This window comes from Channa argus, chromosome 5 (assembly GCF_033026475.1).
Source record: "Channa argus isolate prfri chromosome 5, Channa argus male v1.0, whole genome shotgun sequence".
Classification (NCBI taxonomy): Eukaryota; Metazoa; Chordata; class Actinopteri; order Anabantiformes; family Channidae; genus Channa; species Channa argus.
Window position 1 is genome coordinate 21,826 of NC_090201.1, and position 17,124 is coordinate 38,949.

At 41.7% G+C, this 17,124-nt stretch overlaps 1 non-coding gene across 1 annotated transcript; it reads left to right on the forward strand.

Annotated features, from left to right (window-relative positions):
* The first annotated feature begins 13,105 nt into the window (after nucleotides 1–13,105).
* Nucleotides 13,106–13,178, forward strand: trnaf-gaa (transfer RNA phenylalanine (anticodon GAA)). Its single transcript has one exon. It is a non-coding gene; the product is annotated as a tRNA-Phe (tRNA).
* The last annotated feature ends 3,946 nt before the right edge of the window (nucleotides 13,179–17,124 follow it).

A 17,124-nucleotide genomic window follows, 5' to 3' on the forward strand; every position in this document is an offset into this window, starting at 1 on the left:
CACAAAGGTTCATCTCCACAGTCAGCACTGCAAGACTTTATTTAGCCCTAGAAGATTTGTGGCATAAAGCACCAATCGTTGCAGGACATTAAACAAACAAACAAAGCAAAAGAACAAAAGAACTTAAACATGAAAGAAAGAGATGCACAAGTAAGATAAAAGACAAGACACTGAACAAAATAAAATATCACATTAGAAACAGAACTGATGTGACAAACAAGGCAGAAAAACAAACCAGGGAAGGAGAAATTATGAAACACATTGAGGAAGTGTGATGGAAAATCAAGTATGATTGAATGATTGCATTTTACTCTTAGCATTTTACCTAGTTATAATGGCAACTTGTACTCACTGTACTTTTAAAATGTTGTTCAAGCTTTGTCTCATATACATGTTTTGTCTTGAAGTGTTTGCAGAACTGCTCCAAGGTCAGTTATTGTCTAACAGCAAATTATCCCAAACTGTATTTTCAGGAATGTGCTGTGGGATGGTGGCATTTACCTGTCCAATATACCTTCTCAAAGCTGTCTATTAAGACTTTCTAAAGAGAGTAAACTTTTCTCGCTGTCACGCGTTGGGTGACTTGTGGACAACTGCTCTACTGCGCCACAATCTCCCCAGTTGTTGGTTTGATCCCTGGCTCCTCCGGTCACATGTCGAAGTGTCCTTGAGCAAGACAGTGAACCCCAACTTAGTTGCTCCCGGTGAGCATTGTCGAGCTTCATAGCAACTCCCCCATTGGTCTAAGAGTGTGTGTGTGATTGTGAGTACGAATAGGTGAATAAGAAGTAGTGTAAAGCGCTTTGCATGCCAATAGGTAGAAAAGCACTATATAAGTGCAGACCATTTACATGTCAGGAAGCCGAGCAGAATCCCAAAAAAGTCTGGGCATCTCTGTGCTGTTCATACATACTTAACATTCTCAACTCAACTCAACTCAACTTTAATTTGTCATTCACACATCATGAAAAGACATGAGGAAAATAGAATAAGGTATTCCAGTCTTGGTGCTAGCCTATAATAAAAAATAAATAAATAATAAACAAATTTCATTCTAAAAACCATACATATTATTATCTAAGTTTAAGTTGATATTTTAATAGGTATTTAATTTTGTATTTTACTGGGTACCTTTTATTTGAGAAATGTGTAGTTCTATTCAGAGTTTACGGGTTTGAATGCATAATGCCATCCCCTTATGAGTCAGATAACCAAAACTTAATCCACATTTAAAATAGATACTGCGCAATCCCAAAAAAAAAATCCCCATTCCAAACATGTGTACATTCCAAGATCATGTTCCAGCAACCTGAGCAAATTTCCAGATCATGATCGACATTCCAGTAAAGTGATCTAAATTCCAAGATCAGGATTCAAGTTCAAGCAAAGTGATCCACATTCCAAGATCACGATCCAAAATCCAACATCACGATCCACATTCCACACACATGATCCACAAATCAAGATCATGATCCACGTTCCAAACACATGATCTACATTCCAAGATCACGTTTCAGCAACATGATCCACATTCCAAACACGTGATCCAAATTCCAAGATCACAATTCCCATTCCAAACATGATCAGATTCCAAGATCATGCTCCAGCAATGTGATCCAAATTTCCAGATCACGATCGACATTCCAATAAAGCGATCCAAATTCCGAGATCAGGATCCAAGTTCCAGCAAAGTGATCCACATCCCAAAATCACAATCCATTTTCCAAACACACGATCCTCTTTCCAAACATGTGATCCACATTCCAAGATCATGATCCAAATTCCAAACACATAATCCACAATACAAGATCACGATTTACGTTCCAAACACATGATCCACATTCCAAGATCACAATCCACATTCCAATAAAGTGATCCACAATCCAAGATCACGATCCACATTCCCATAAAGTGATCCACATTTCAAGATCATGATCCACATTGCAATAAAGACAGCATGCTTCTAATTTTATCAATCTTCCGTAGATGGAAGAAAGCTGTTTTAGAGATTTGTCTTATATGTGACGTAAACACCAAATCCTGGTCAAAAATAATTCCAAAGTTCCTCACCGCAGCACTGGAGGCCAAAGTTAAGTCATCTAAAGTAACTATATTGTAAGACAGCATATTTCTCATCTTTCTAGGCCCAAAGAGATTCATTTCAGTTTTGTCTGAATTTAGAAGTAGGAAATTGTATGACATCCAGGCCTTTATGTCTTTTAGGCATGCTTGACATTTGACTAATTGGTTAGTATCTTCTGGTTTCACAGCTAAATAGAGCTGGGTATCATCTGCATAGCATTGGAAGTTTATGGAATGTTTCATAATAATTTTAAAGGTGACAGATTGAAAAGTATTGGACCTAACAAAGAGCCCTGTGCAACTCCATAACTAACTTTTGTGCAGAAAGAGGATTCATCATTAACATGAACAAGTTGGAATCTGTCTGACAGTTATAAAAGTTTAAATCTTATGATTTAAACCAACCTAGTGCAGTTTCTTTAATCCCAAATCCATTTTCCAGTCTCTGTAATAAAATGTTGCGGTCAATGGTGTCAAATGCGGCACTAAAGTCTAGTAAGACGAGTATGGACATTACTGAAGCCAAGAGAAGATCATTGTTGACTTTTACCACCAATGATCTATCTACCAATGTACTATGATGAACTAGGACAGCATTTATCATTTTAAATCCTTGGATGAAACAATTAAACTAAGATTTGGGGAGCTGAGTTCACTCACCCCGACCTCTTCCATCATAATGAATTTGTCTCTAACTTACTATTGGACCGAGATGGAACAATTTCTGTTGGAAAGGGGACTCTTTTTTTTGTTCCAACACCAGCCGTTGAGGATAAAAACTGCCCTAAAAAAGACCTGTATGAGTATCAGGTGACTTAAATTGTTGCATTATTTTAACTATAGTCAAGATTTTAAACATGAAATGTGTGTGGATTCCTCAGGATGGGAGCCTAATCAGAACAGAGTCCATGCAAAGATCCAAATATTGATCCATCAGGACCAGCAAGGAATGAGTAGATTTCCAAACAAACATAATTTGAATAATAATTTATACGATGGTGAGAGAAACGCTTTGGATGACCTTAGAAAAATAAGGATAAAGGTATAAAACCTGCAGATAAGGGACCAAACAGTCATATTAGATCAATAGCAATACCTTATGGAGGCAAATAAACAGCTAAATAATTCTGCACACTATTGTCCTCTGACACACTCTCTACAGGACAGCATCACTGCGTGGTATGGGGCCTGCAGCGCCTCCTGCCAGAAGACTCTACAACGCATAGTGAGAGCAGCTGAGAAGGTCATTGTTGTCTCTCTCCCCTCCCTCCAGGACATTTATGGTACCCGTCTCACCCGCAAAGCCCTCTGCATTCCAAGTGATCCCACTCACCTGTCACACAGCTTTTTCAATCGGCTGCCATCAGGATGGAAACTGCGGAGTCTCCAGGCCAGAACCAGCAGACTGAAGAACAGCTTCATTCATCAGCCTGTCAGGAAGCTGAACTCGCTCCCGAACTTGCCCCACCTTCCCTCCTCTGCCCCGCGCACCACAGAACTATGAGAGTCTATTTTAAACTGATGCCTACTCATGCCTTGTTGCATAAAAATAGTCATCATCCTAAACATACATTTAGAGGTATTATTAAATCTCAATTAATAAGGTTTAGAAGAATATGCACAAGGCCAAAGGATGTGGAAGTTGCTACGAGCATCCGCTCTAAAGCCCTTAGAACTAGGGTTCATAGTTGTAGCGTTTTTTGCTCTTTAAAGAGAGAGGTACAACAGTGCTCTTGCCAGGAGCGAAGGCTAAGCGGAGGTGAGGGGAATAAAAACATCAACTCTCTGGTAACACACTTTTCCACAGCTGCAATTAAATTGCAGGCAATTGCAAAAGCATATTTTAGTAGGCTACAGGATGCTATTGAACCTTTCTCTGATTTTAGTTATATCTGCATTTAGTAGTCATAAAAACTTCATGCTTCAATTAAAAATTAGAGAATTAAAAGATTATACATTTTAGATCAATACAGTATATTGAAAATAAATATACTTGGTTAGGATAAAATCTTTCAGCTGGAAACCCATACTGATATAATGCTTTAAACAACACTTATACTATAGTGAGCAAGCAAACAAAAGAACTGAGTTTTATGTTCACTTTGGTAGTCATGGCAAAGACAATTTGGTGGTTTCAGGTTTAGAGTCCAGGGTAACCTGGTCAACATCTCAAAGACTGGCAGCAGAAAGATGTTGGATTAAAAAAATATAAACTAATAACCCTAAATGGATTGAATTAAGTTTAAGGTGGATCTGCAGATTATTATTATTTTTAGTGTAGATTCAACCCAGAGAACTTTGAGTTGTGGAAGGCTGAGTCAGCCTGGTCCAGTCTACCATCGATGGTATTCTGGACCCTCCTTCTTTTGCAATACTGAATCACTGTTGGTAATCTTTATAAAAGTGGAGGGAGAGAGTCTGCAAGCCCGTGCTATGGACTTCCACTTTATAAGGTTTTTTCTTTCCTAACTCCTAACCTGCCAGTGCCACAGGATTCTCTCCTATTTCAGATGTTTTGTTTTTAATGAATCATTCGATCACAATGACTTCAAGGCCTATGTGCCATGTATTTTCCATCAACTGATCTGTTGGATATACCAATAGAAAGCCTTGTGGATCGGGTTTTTTTTTTTGGTTGGTTCATGTGATATGTGTGTGAACAGGTCTGGTAATTGTCTCCTTTTGTTAGCTTACCCTTTATAGGGGAGGTTTGTCTGTTAATTTCTTCTTGTTTCCCTCTAAAGAAGTGACGTAGTCATGAAACGTTAGGATATGTTGTTTCATTTTCTCTTTCCTTTCCCTTTTTTTTGGAAAGTTTAGTGGAATGTTTTGTTTGGTTTCTCTTTATCAGGAATAATTGATATAAATTACATACATGTGAATATGACCATACCACCATACCTTTTTGGAGTTGTTCTTCCTCGTTTTATAGTAAAAGGAACAAAGCAATCGACACCTGTTCTAGTAAACGGTGGTTCATCAGGTAAGACCCTACTATGAGGGAGGTCTGCCATTTTTTTGCTGCCCAGTTGCTCCATGTAATCTTCGACAGGTGCGACAACTGGATAGAATCTTTCTGATGGCTGAGATTGCATTTGGTATCCAGTATCTTTGACGCAAAGTAGACAAGACATGATTACGACCACCATGGCCTATCTGTTCATAGATGTCCTGCAGTATAAGCTGAGATACTCGATGATTTTTAGCCAGAATAGCGGGATGCTTGGATTCTTCAGGCATGGGAGCTCTGCTGAGGCGTCCACCTACGCGAAGAATTCCATCCTGACGCACGGGATTTAATTTATGTACGTGACTGCTCCATTTTACTGCTTCACCTTTTAGCAGAGATGAGATTTCATCCGGAAAGCTCTTCCGCTGGCAATGACGAATTATGTCTACCTCTGCTTCCTTGAGCTCATCCACAGTTAGGCTCTTTTTTTTGTTGTCTTGTAGTTCAGCTTCCAGTGGTAGTTCCAACTCCTTCCTTAGCATTTTGTCTATATGAACTGCTAAGGTTGCTGCAGTAAGCTCCAGACGAGGGATAGTCATGGGTTTTAAGGGGGCAACCCTTGCCCATTCCCAACACAAAGGCACTGTGAGCTTGGTTACTGATGTTACGCTGGACTGAGTATGTTACTGTCCCATAGCCATTCTCAATAGAGTCTGCAAAATGATGCAGTTCAGCGGACACAGTCTGACCAAAGTCTTTTGGCTTGAAACATCTCTCAATTCCAAAGTCAGTTAGCTGCTCAAGACCTTGCACCCACTGAGACCACATTTGGGCAAGATGTTCAGGCACCGTTTTATCCCATCCCAACTTCATTCTGCAAAGCTCCTGCTTAATGTTCCTAGCATAAAAATTCACAGGTGCAAGCATTCCCAATGGATCGTACACTGAGCTCAACATGGATAAAATCCCTCTTCTTGTGGGGGGCTTACTTTGAATTACGACCGTGAACTTGAATTGATCAGACTGAATGCACCATTGCACGCCCAATACCCTTTCTACTGGAAGTGCATTTTTGTCCAAGTCTAGATCCATTATTTCTGTCGCTTTCTCCTCCCCTGGAATGGCTGCTAACACCCTACTATCATTGTTGATCCTTTTGTTTAGCCTAAAGCCACCCATCTGACACATAGTTTTCAAACTGTGGTAAAGAGACTCAGCCTTTTCAACAGTCTCCACCGACTTTAGACAGTCATCTACATAGAAATTTCGTAGCACTGTGTTTACTGTGCAGTCATCGAACAGATGTGTATTGTTTTCTGCGCATCGGCGGAGCGCATTGTGAGGGAAATTTCAAAATCTAGGTAACACTGTTTCACTGTTTCACACTTCTGGCAGACTCGGTATCAAACCTGCTTACACCAGTGCCTCCTCACCGTTTGCTCCCCAGCAAGACATCATGACATTTTTTGTCACGAGGGACATACATTCGACCATTGTCAAAAACTAAAGAATATGCCTTACAAGGAGAAGATAGAGTTTCTCAGGAAGGAAGGCTTATGTATCAGATGTTTAAAATCGGGGCATACGAGCAGGCACTGCCAGGAAGTGGTAAACTGTCAGTTATGTTCCAGAACGCACAACACGTTGCTCCACGTGAAGCCTAAGGAAAGCCATTCCGTGGATCGTGACAATCCGGCAGTGTTCAACGGATTGGTGAACAGCAAACGTAAACAGAATTTCAATGACATGCCCAAGAACACCAAGGGCATCCTTGCCATCATTCCTGTCCGTGTAAAAGCAAAAAAGGGCAACAAAGTAGTCACTTCATATGCGTTCTTGGATACTGGCAGCACAGCTACATTTTGCACAGATAAACTTCTTGATGAGCTGAATCTACGTGGGAAAAAGGTTAGCCTTCTTCTTACAACCATTTCAGAAAGCAAAGTTGTGAACAGTACTATGGTGACAGAGTTGGAGGTAGGCCACCTGAACTCAAATAACTTCATAGAGCTAAAGGAGGTGTTTTCACGAAAGGACGATGTTCTTCTGGGTGTAATTCCTTTTCTGATTCAGGTGTGGGGATCTTCTTGGAGTGGCTGGCTTGGACCCACGTGGCGCGTCCCTCCACCTTCACAGCTGTACTGGAAGTCAGCAGTACTTGAGGTGGTCCTGTGAAACGTCTCTGCCTCCAGTGTTTCCTCCGGTGGTCTTTGATTAGCACCCAGTCACCCGGTTTGAGATTGTGCAGGCTGGTGTCTGCGGGGGTGGACAGGGCTGCTTTCACCTGGGGACAAAGGACTTAGAGAGAGGCAGAAAGTTTTGCACAATAATCCAGCATCATATCTTCATGACGCCCAGTCATCAGACTTTGTTTGATGGGATCAAGCCCTATACTAGGAGGTTTTCCAAATATGATCTCAAATGGACTTAACCCATGTGTTGTTCTTACTCTTGTACACTTATAGAACAGTACCAATGGTAATGCTTCAACCCATGTCAAACCTGTTTCTTCACAGCATTTTGTTAGTTTTGTCTTGAGGATGCCATTTTGTTGCTCTATTGCACCTGCACTCTGAGGGTGATAAGAGCAATGATATTTGAATTAAAATCCAAAATAATTTGACGAATCCTTCAACACTTTGTTGGCAAACCCAAGACCATTGTCGCTACTGATCTTTTTTGGAATACCCCAGCGAACAATGATGTCTTTTGTTAGCGCTTTTACCACTGTGGATGCATCCTGTTTGGAAGAAGAAAAAACCTCTACCCACTTGCTAAACATGCAAACCATGGTCAAGCAATATCTTTTGTTTTGGCCTGGTGACAATTCAATGAAGTCAATCATCCAAATTTCAAAAGGCCCATCAGGTGGGGGGTGACCTTGCAGTGGCATTCTAATGGCACCAGAGGGATTGTTTGCAGCACAGATTATACATTTTCTGCATTATTCAGCTACATATGTTGAAAAACACATCCCCCCCTTGCAAGCATGATCTTTACCATGAGCTAATTTTGCATACAAATGGAAATAAGCCTTAGGTAAGCAAGGTTTATGATCTGGGCCAAGCCATAACCCATTTTGTAGTGTTGCACCTGATTTTTTCCATAGAGTTTTTTGAGATATGCTTGCCAATGACTGCATGGTTGACAGGTCAGCCTGTGGGTTGAGTTCCTGTGGAAGAGAAAGCAGAGTTAGGTGAAACATTTGTCCCGTCCTGGCTGCTGCTTTTGCTGCGGCATCTGCTGCTGAATTTCCTGTAGAAATGGGATCTGTTTTGTTAGTATGAGTATCAAATTTTATTACTGATATTTGTTTAGGCAACACGATTGCATTTAAGAGTGCTGCAACCAGAGTGTGGTGTGCAATGGGTGTTCCGGCTGATGTCATAAAACCCCTTTGTCTCCAGAGACAACCAAAATCATGGACGACACCAAATGCATAACGTGAGTCACTGTAAATATTAACAGTTTTTTCTTCAGCCAATTTACAAGCTTCCGTATGGGCTATCAGCTCAGCTGCCTGAGCAGACAGGTGAGAGGGTAGTGTACCACTGGAAATGACATTATGTTTGGTGACAACAGCAAATCCAACTAGGTTTCTAACCGTTTTGACATCTCGGGAAGCAGACCCATCAACAAATAATTCTAAGTCAGCATTCAAGATTGGTGTGTCTGTGAGATCAGGTCTGGACGTACATATGGTTTCCAGCACCTCTGTGCAGTTATGAGGATCTCCATTATCCACTGTAGGTAGAAGAGTAGCAGGATTCAACACATTACATCTTTTCACAGCAATGTTAGGCATTTCCAGCAATACAGTGTGGTATCTCAACCAATGCTGAGTTGACAGATGTGCAGTTTTCTGTGTGTGTAATATGTGTGTAACAGCGTGCAGAACCATAAGTATCAAATCAGAATAGCCAACCAAATCACGTGACGCCAAAACAGCTTTTTTCTGCTGCAGCAACTGCTTTCAGACAGAGGGGCAGACCTGCTGCTACTGGATCCAACTTTGATAAAAAAAAATAAGCAACAGTCCGCAGTTTACCCCTGTGAGGTTGGCGTAACACAGAGGTCAACAAACCGAGTAAAAGGCATGTTAGGATTAGGCAGACCCAGAGTGGGAGCTACAGTAAGTGCTGCCTTAAGATCACTAAATGCTTCTTTTCCTTCAATAGTCCACTTAATTTATCACGTACTGAAAGTAGTTCACCATGCACCAAAGCAGACAGGGAAGCTTCGCGCAAAGAGTAATTTGGGATCCACTGTCTGCAGAATGATGTCATGCTCATCATCTGTTTTTTTTTTTTTTTTTTTTTTTGTAACAGGCTTAGGAATATTTAGAATTTTAAGAATTTGTTTTGGTGACAGTGTTTTGCCCTCTGGGGTGATCACATTGCCCAGACATGTCACTTTTGCTGCACAAATTGCATTTTTTGTAAAACTTATTTTATGGCCATTATCTGCAAGATGTTTTAAAAGGTGCACCGTATCAATTTTGCATGCGTCTTCAGTTTGGCTACAAATCAGCAGATCATCTACATATTGTAAGAGCGCTGAGTCGGCCGGCAAATTAAGATCTTTTTTTAAACAGGGAATATGGGAGTGCGCACTGGGGAATTGTTACATCGAATTATTACACATGCTTTTAGCAGAGAATTGAACACAGGCCTTATGCCATCGATGGCTTCCTGCTTTAAAGAATATTGCTTCTGACATGGCCTGTACTCTGATTTTGGATGTACTGTCAGAGGTTCTGCATCTCTCATAAGACCTACATCATATTTATGGGCTGCCCAGAGAGATTTTGGAATTTGCTCGAGCTCTGGTGGTAAACTAGTTTCTGTGATGGTATAGGCTGCAGCCTGCGCGGTGTCATGGCCATCAATGAGCTCAACTGTTCAACTATCAGCTTGTACAACTGATAACTGTGTACGATGTACATCACCCTTCCTACTGTATTCCGTCCTAGGACCTGATGCTGTTGGTTGGAAATCCTCGAGGAGCAGCCGCTCTGCAACCATGGGCCCAGTTCTTGCCAACTCCAGTCAGAAGGTTTAGCCAATGGGATATGTGGAGTATCCCACTTAAATAGTACTACCTGTTTAGAGGAGAGTGAGACAGAGGCAACCGCAGCAGTCCTTGTCCAATACACATTTATCAAACACATCACTTCCGATTCCCCATTTACAACATACCACTGACTTTCCCAATTCAACATACCACTGACCTTCATATTCAACATACCACTGACTTTCATATTCAACATACCACTGACTTTCATTTTCAACATACTATTGACTTTCATATTCAACATACTATTGACTTTCATATTCACCTTCTGGTCCTTTACGTGTGCTGTGCAGTGTAGTGTAGTGACTTATGATGTTGGAATGTTTCTGCTTGTGTGTGTGTGTGTTTGTGTGTGTGTGTGTGTGTGTGCAAAATCTGCAAGCTGCTGTGCAACAGGTGTGTTGTCAACAAGTTGCCATTTATATGCATCATATTTGTCTTTTTGTGTGTGAATGTCTGCGTGTGGGTCACCTGATCTGATTTCTGCTCCTGTATGGGTGTCACCTGATCCAGTGTCTGCTCCCCCTGCTCTCCCACTCAGTCAGCCAATTTCTGGTTTCGTCCTGTTTAGAAATGCATCCTTAAGATGGTCCTCACAGGAAATCATGGGGTTCCTTCCCAGTGAACACTGTGTATGTGCCTCAGTGCGAGAAATGCTCCCACTTTTGGCTCCTGCTGTATGGCACTGATCACACTCATGTCTTGCTTAAGCGGAAACATTGCTTGCACACCCTGCACCAGTAGTGTTACAGCGTTCCTGTATAAAGCATTGTCCTCATGTTCCCAGTCTTGCTGCTTCAGACGAAGCCTGAGATTGGAGTTGGTAAACAAGTGTCTGACCTTGTGAAAATCACATCGCAGCTGTCATTTCAACAGGCGTTCCAGTTCCAGAAAAGTTGATTTGTAGTCCTGCACCATGTTCTGGAAGTCCTCTCCCCACTTGTTTGCATTTCTTTTTGGGTGAGTGACTTTCTCAATTGCTTCCTTAATGTCCAATTCTGTCCAGGGGCGGAAAACAAGTTGGGGGCCATGAACTCCTCCCACCTCAATCATAGGAAAAGTCAGAACATGCATGCCATCTCCTATTTGTTCTTCAAGATTGGGGGGAAAGTTCTGTCCTTTTGATCTGGTGTGCATGGAGTGTCCTTTCACACTTCCAGGGCTGGGCTCCAGGAGTGATGACTTAGAGGTGTTGCCCCTTTGTGCTCCTTCTGTGGCTGCTGCATTTTCTGATGGGGGAGGACTGGCTTGGATTTCCCCCTGCTGTGCTGCTTGACTCTGGTATGGTGGGGGAGGCAGTGGAGGAGCAGAGACCAGATCTGGATCCACCTTGTGAAACTCAGACAATACAGGATACAGAGGTTCAGTGTCAGAACAATCTTTTGTATTCCATAAACTATATGTTCTAGTTCTATTTGTTTGAGCCTTTCATGTACATTTGTATTCTGTCTTCTAAACATTCTACTCTCCCTCAAGTGACATTCATCCTTCCACATGCTAAACACCTTCCAGTCAGGTTGTAACACCTTGTGCTTTCTTTGTTTGGACAAGGACTTGTGATGCTCTGTGCTCTCCCTTTCTTTCCTTTCCAGTTTATCTTTTAACTGAGCTAACTGTCTGCTACTCAGACTACCCTCTTTAGGAAAACCCCAATTCCCACCATTCAGTCAATTGATTACAATTACCCTTATACTTTTTACATTTCTTTACATAATGGTGACAAATCAGTTGGCAGACTGTGCCCAGGCCAGGCGCTCATTTCTCTAGTACCCAGTACTAAACCCATTCCTCTAGTTGCCGTTCCCTAGCGCTACTTTTCCTTGTGCGACTCAGAGTTTACTGCGCTGCATACAACAGTAGTCAATAGCACAACGGTTCAACTAAGACAACGTCTTGTCAACTACCCAACCAGTAGTGAGTTTTATAGAGCTCTCTTACCAAGTTCTGGTCTGCTCGCGTTTTTCTCCGTTGCTGTTTCACTGCCGTATTACGGTCCGTATCACTTCTGGATTGGATCGGCGGGTGGGCTCCTCAGGAGAAGAGCTTCTCAACCATAGGGAGGAATCAACTGTTACTTGTGTACACTGCTACTGTTCATCCATCAGAGTCCAGACCACGCGTCCAATCCCACGTTTCAATTCTGTCTTGGCAAAAACTGTAAGGCAAGTTAGGAGGCAAAAAGGCAACTTACAAGTGAATGATAACGGTGAATTTAATCAGCAAATAGAGAAACACGCAGAGCAGAACAGAGCTACACTCTAGAGCGGGCCAATCTGATTGACCAAGATGTGTAGGTTGTTCAGCCTTTTATACATACAACTCAACAGCTGGGTTCACACAAAGAACAAAGGGATGAGTCAATGCAAATCAACCTTCATACAATGTGGTCAGGAGTCTTAATTAACAAGTTCATGTTACTTTGTCCTTTTGTCTTCATTGTCTTTTAAGTCCTTGAGATTGATGATTTGTGCTGGTTCCTGTGGGCTCCCTTCTGGAAAGCAAATGTTCAGGTGTAGGTAGTTTTATAGTTGATATCTACCTAACATACTTCTTTGTGTGGCCAGAGACATGATGTCTTGCTGGGGAGCAAACGGTGAGGAGGCACTGGTGTAAGCAGGTTTGATACTGAGTCTGCCAGAAGTGTGAAACAGTGAAACAGTGTTACTTAGATTTTGAAATTTCCCTCACAATACTCAAAACTGAAATTGAACGACGACCATTGCAACTTTAGCCAGTAATTGTCCGCTCAGTCAAAGGCACACAGCCTTTATTCAGCGACTACTCTGGCGTGACTGCAAACAAGCAATGCTTTTGCAGTCCTCGTTAGTATAGTGAACAGTATCTCAGCCTGTCACGTGGAAGACCGGGGTTCGAATCCCCGACAGGTAGACTCTTTTTGCCTTTGTCCCGGACAGTTGAAATTTCCCGCAATGCGTCTTCGGCTTAGGTGAGGAGGCCTGTATTTGGAAATGATGGCCAGAAGAACTCGCCGGTTGTTGTGCCGAAATAGCTCAGTTGGGAGAGTGTTAGACTGAAGATCTGAAGGTCCCTGGTTCGATCCCGGGTTTCGGCATTACACCACCTCCTTCTGGCGTACGATGCCAAGAGGCCCCTAATCTTTTGTTTTTGTACTTAAGACGGTTCGGAAGGTAGTCTATGTGTGCCATTCTGTGATTTCAGTTTGTTTTACGGAGCAAGCATGTGTAAGAACTTAATCAACCCACTGACACAGCTTGAGTGTGAATGTCATCTTAAAATAACAACAATTGTGTTTCTGCCTGGTTTCAGGCCAGGGACCTTTCACGTGTGAGGCGAACTTGATAACCGCTACACCACAGAAACCGGCAACTTTGACGAGCTACTTCAGAGCGTAGCTTCCCAGCAAGGAGAATAACACGGTCGTGGAAGATTACTCCTCAGGGGCTTTGGGATAAAAGGATCTTTATCGAACTTTGTAACACTAAAACCAAAAGTGTTGCCTTTCTAATTGTTAGAGCTGAGACAACCCCTTTTACAAGGCAATCCACCCAGACATACTGTGCACATGATAATGGATAGCAAAAGGGTTTCTGCCTGATATGGAACGAGGGACCTTTCGCATGTTATGCTAACGTGATATCCACTACACTACAGAATTTGGCCACGTAGGGTATTACTTTTAGAGGGTAGCATCTAACCACAAAGCGACACATTATGCTGCCAGGTCGACACTAAGGGGCTTTCCAAAATCCTAGTGCACAATAGGTACTTTCTCAGCTTAATGGGGACCAAGCTCATATGTGAAGGCTGATTGGTCCAATGCTAAGCTGGTGTAGCGTGGAGAGGAGATTGAAGCTGTGGTAATTGACATCCTAGGGCTGCTGCTGCAGTGCAGCTGTTTTTCATGGGAGAAACAAAGGCTGTTTAGAAATTGGTTCTTAACAATCTTTTGTAGTCTCGCAAAACCCTTTTCGATTTCTTTGACCAATTTGCACATGCTGTTTGCCATATCGCGTCCAACAAGAAGAGGGCATGCAATTGTAGTCAACAGATACTCAAAACTGAAATTGAATGACGACCATTGCAACTTTAGCCAGAAATCGTCCGCTCTGTCAAAGACACACAGCCTTTTTTCGGCGACTACTCTGGAGTGACTGCAAAAGATCTAACAGGCAAAAGTAGGCTTTCACATTCAGGCCCGTAGGTAACGTTCCTTTTCAATTGCAGATTGCCGGAGAACGTATGGGCGTAATTTGACAAGTGATGCATTTTTGTCCAACCTTGAGCGAGTAAAAGTAATGGCATCAGAACGGCGTAACTACACCAGGGGCATGGCCGGGGGCAGTGCTGTTCCAGTCCTCGTTAGTATAGTGGACAGCATCTCCGCCTGTTGTAATTGACATCCTAGGGCTGCTGCTGCAAGTGCAGCTATTTTTCATGGGAGAATGACATTGTCATGGCAAAAGTGACAATTTATGGTCCTAGATACCTCATGTGTAATTAGTAAAGAAGCTTCAACAGCCAAGATGTCTTTTAGGGTTTTATTATCTTGCAAGAGAGAAGTACATCTACAGAGTTTCAATTCTCTATCGTATGTAGATCCAAACTTTATACATTCAAACATGGTTTTATAACCTTCTGTTGCTGGGCGGACCATCCTCCACCCTCAGGACACTGCCCCTTGCCCTTTCTCCTTTTATGGAAACCAATTCTCTTTCCAGCACTTTGATAAGCACCTGTGAGCATGGAGTAACTCTGGGTCAGAGTCAGAGTGGGTTGGTCTGCTTTTAGACAATATCTGACCTTGTAGCAGTTCTGCAAACACTTTGAGACAAAACATATATGAGAGACAAAGTTTAAACAACTTACAATCTTTTAAACATTTTTCAAAAGTACACTGAGTACAAGTTGCTATAATAACTAGGTAAAATGCAAGGATTAAATTTAATCATCATTTAATAATACTTGATTTTTCATCACAATTTCCTCCTTTTGATTACGTTTTAATAATAAGACATACAACAATGGTCATCAAATGTATAAATTCACATAAATTCAATATACATCGTCATAATGTTGTATTGGAAATTTAGGCACTGTTTTTGTGTGACATAGATATCACTTGGGTACAGAGCTAAGCATAGATTATAAAGTATTATATAGCTTGTGTAAATCACCTTACACAAGTTTAAGCATAGTAATCTTCGTCACTAGAGTCTATGTACAAGTCAACATCAGGCTGTAAAAGAGATGTATTACCATTAGCAGATCTCACGTCAACAAGTGCCATTTGATGAGTGATAGTACTTTCTGTGGCTCGCATAATTAAACCTCTTACACATGGGATAAAACAACAGCCGCAAAATGCAAAAATTGTCAGGCCAGCAAGTACAGAAGTAAACAGAGACAATATGACAGATTTCCATTTGCCAAATATCCTGTCAAACCAGTCAGTCCAACTAGAATTTTCACTGGAGTTCCTTGCAAACTCTTCTCTGAGGGATCTAAGACCCTCAAGTGCCTTTGTGACACTTCCATCAGGTGCAGTATTATTTGGAATAAAAGTACAACATGAGTCCCCAAACATCACACAAACACCCTCCCTCTCAGCAAGAACCATGTCCAGGGCCATCCTGTTCTGCCAGGATATTAATGAAGTGGGCGCCAGCTGTCCTGCCAGGCCCTCTACAAACCATCGCCTAAGGCAAACTGACATTAGGAGGAAGGGCATGTGCTCCAGGGACGTTTGCTGTTGACTGATCAAAAGGAGGGAGGTGATGCACACATTGCATTGAAGACATGCTTACACACACATACACTGATCTTCTATCTAACTGCAATGAAGAAATGCTTGCTCAGACACAAACTGACAATTTGCAATGAAGAAAGCTTGACAAAGCTCGCACATGCTGCAATAAACGTGGATTTGCTTGAACAATGTGTTTGCTGTGGAAGCTGTGGAAGCTAAGTTTAAACCACCTGTAGAAACATATACTCAGTATAGTCAAAGTGAGAATAAATTTCCTGAATACACACTGAAAATAAATGGTCAAGAGGTAACATTTTCGGTAGACAGTGAAGCAACTAGGTCAATATTAAAAGCAACTGAACTTGCAATATCTCCTAAAATGACTGGTAACTGTGTGTACAGTGTTGGTGTTTCTGGAAAAATGCAAAAAGAGTATGTAACCCAGGCATTGCCTTGTGTTGATTCTAAAGATGTCAGGATCTCTCTGCACTTCCTGTCTGTGGACTTTTATTTTGTGGCCCTTCTCCCTACTTTCTTGGTTGCCTTGGTTCTTTTCCCCAGCTTTGCTTTCGTTTGTCCCCTGATGGTTTGCACCTGTTCCCTCCTCTATTTAAGTTCAGTCTTCCCCTCACTCCCCTGCCAGATCCTCGTTGTTGTTAATGTGGTCACTGCGGTTCCTGTCTTCAGTGTCATTGTTGTTACCGTCGTTATTATTGTTACCGTCGTTATTATTACCCTCACCAATCCCACATCTGTATGTATGTTTCATGGTTTGCTTTTTTTCTCAATCAGTGTTTCTTGTTTTAGTCCTGTTTTCCCCGCCAGTTGCTCCCGGGTTTTTGTGTTTTAGGGTTGCCTTTGTTTAAATCAGTGTTTGGCCCAGTCTCTTGTTTTCTCCCCTAGTTTTGATTCTGTTTTTTTCATGTTTAGGTATGCTTGTGTGTTCTTAGTTTGCCAGAACTTTATGCTTAGTTTGTTCATGTCTGCCTCCCCTTAGTTCGTGTGTTTATGTGCTCCCCCACCTCTGTTACTTTGGTATCTTACCCTTCCAGTGTGATTTAAGTTGTGCTTTGTTTTACTCTAATCTTTATTTTGTGTGTTCCTTTGTTCAGTAGTTTGTGTGTTTTTATATTTCTGTTAGTCTCCTTAGCCTTACCCTTGTGTTTATATGCTTTAGTAGTTTAATGTTTATCTGTCCCTTTTTCATTTAGTAGCCTTTGTTTGTTAATTTCCTTGTCTAACTTGTCCCTGAGTCTTAGCTGCATTTATTTTGGTAAATTCTGTTCTGAAT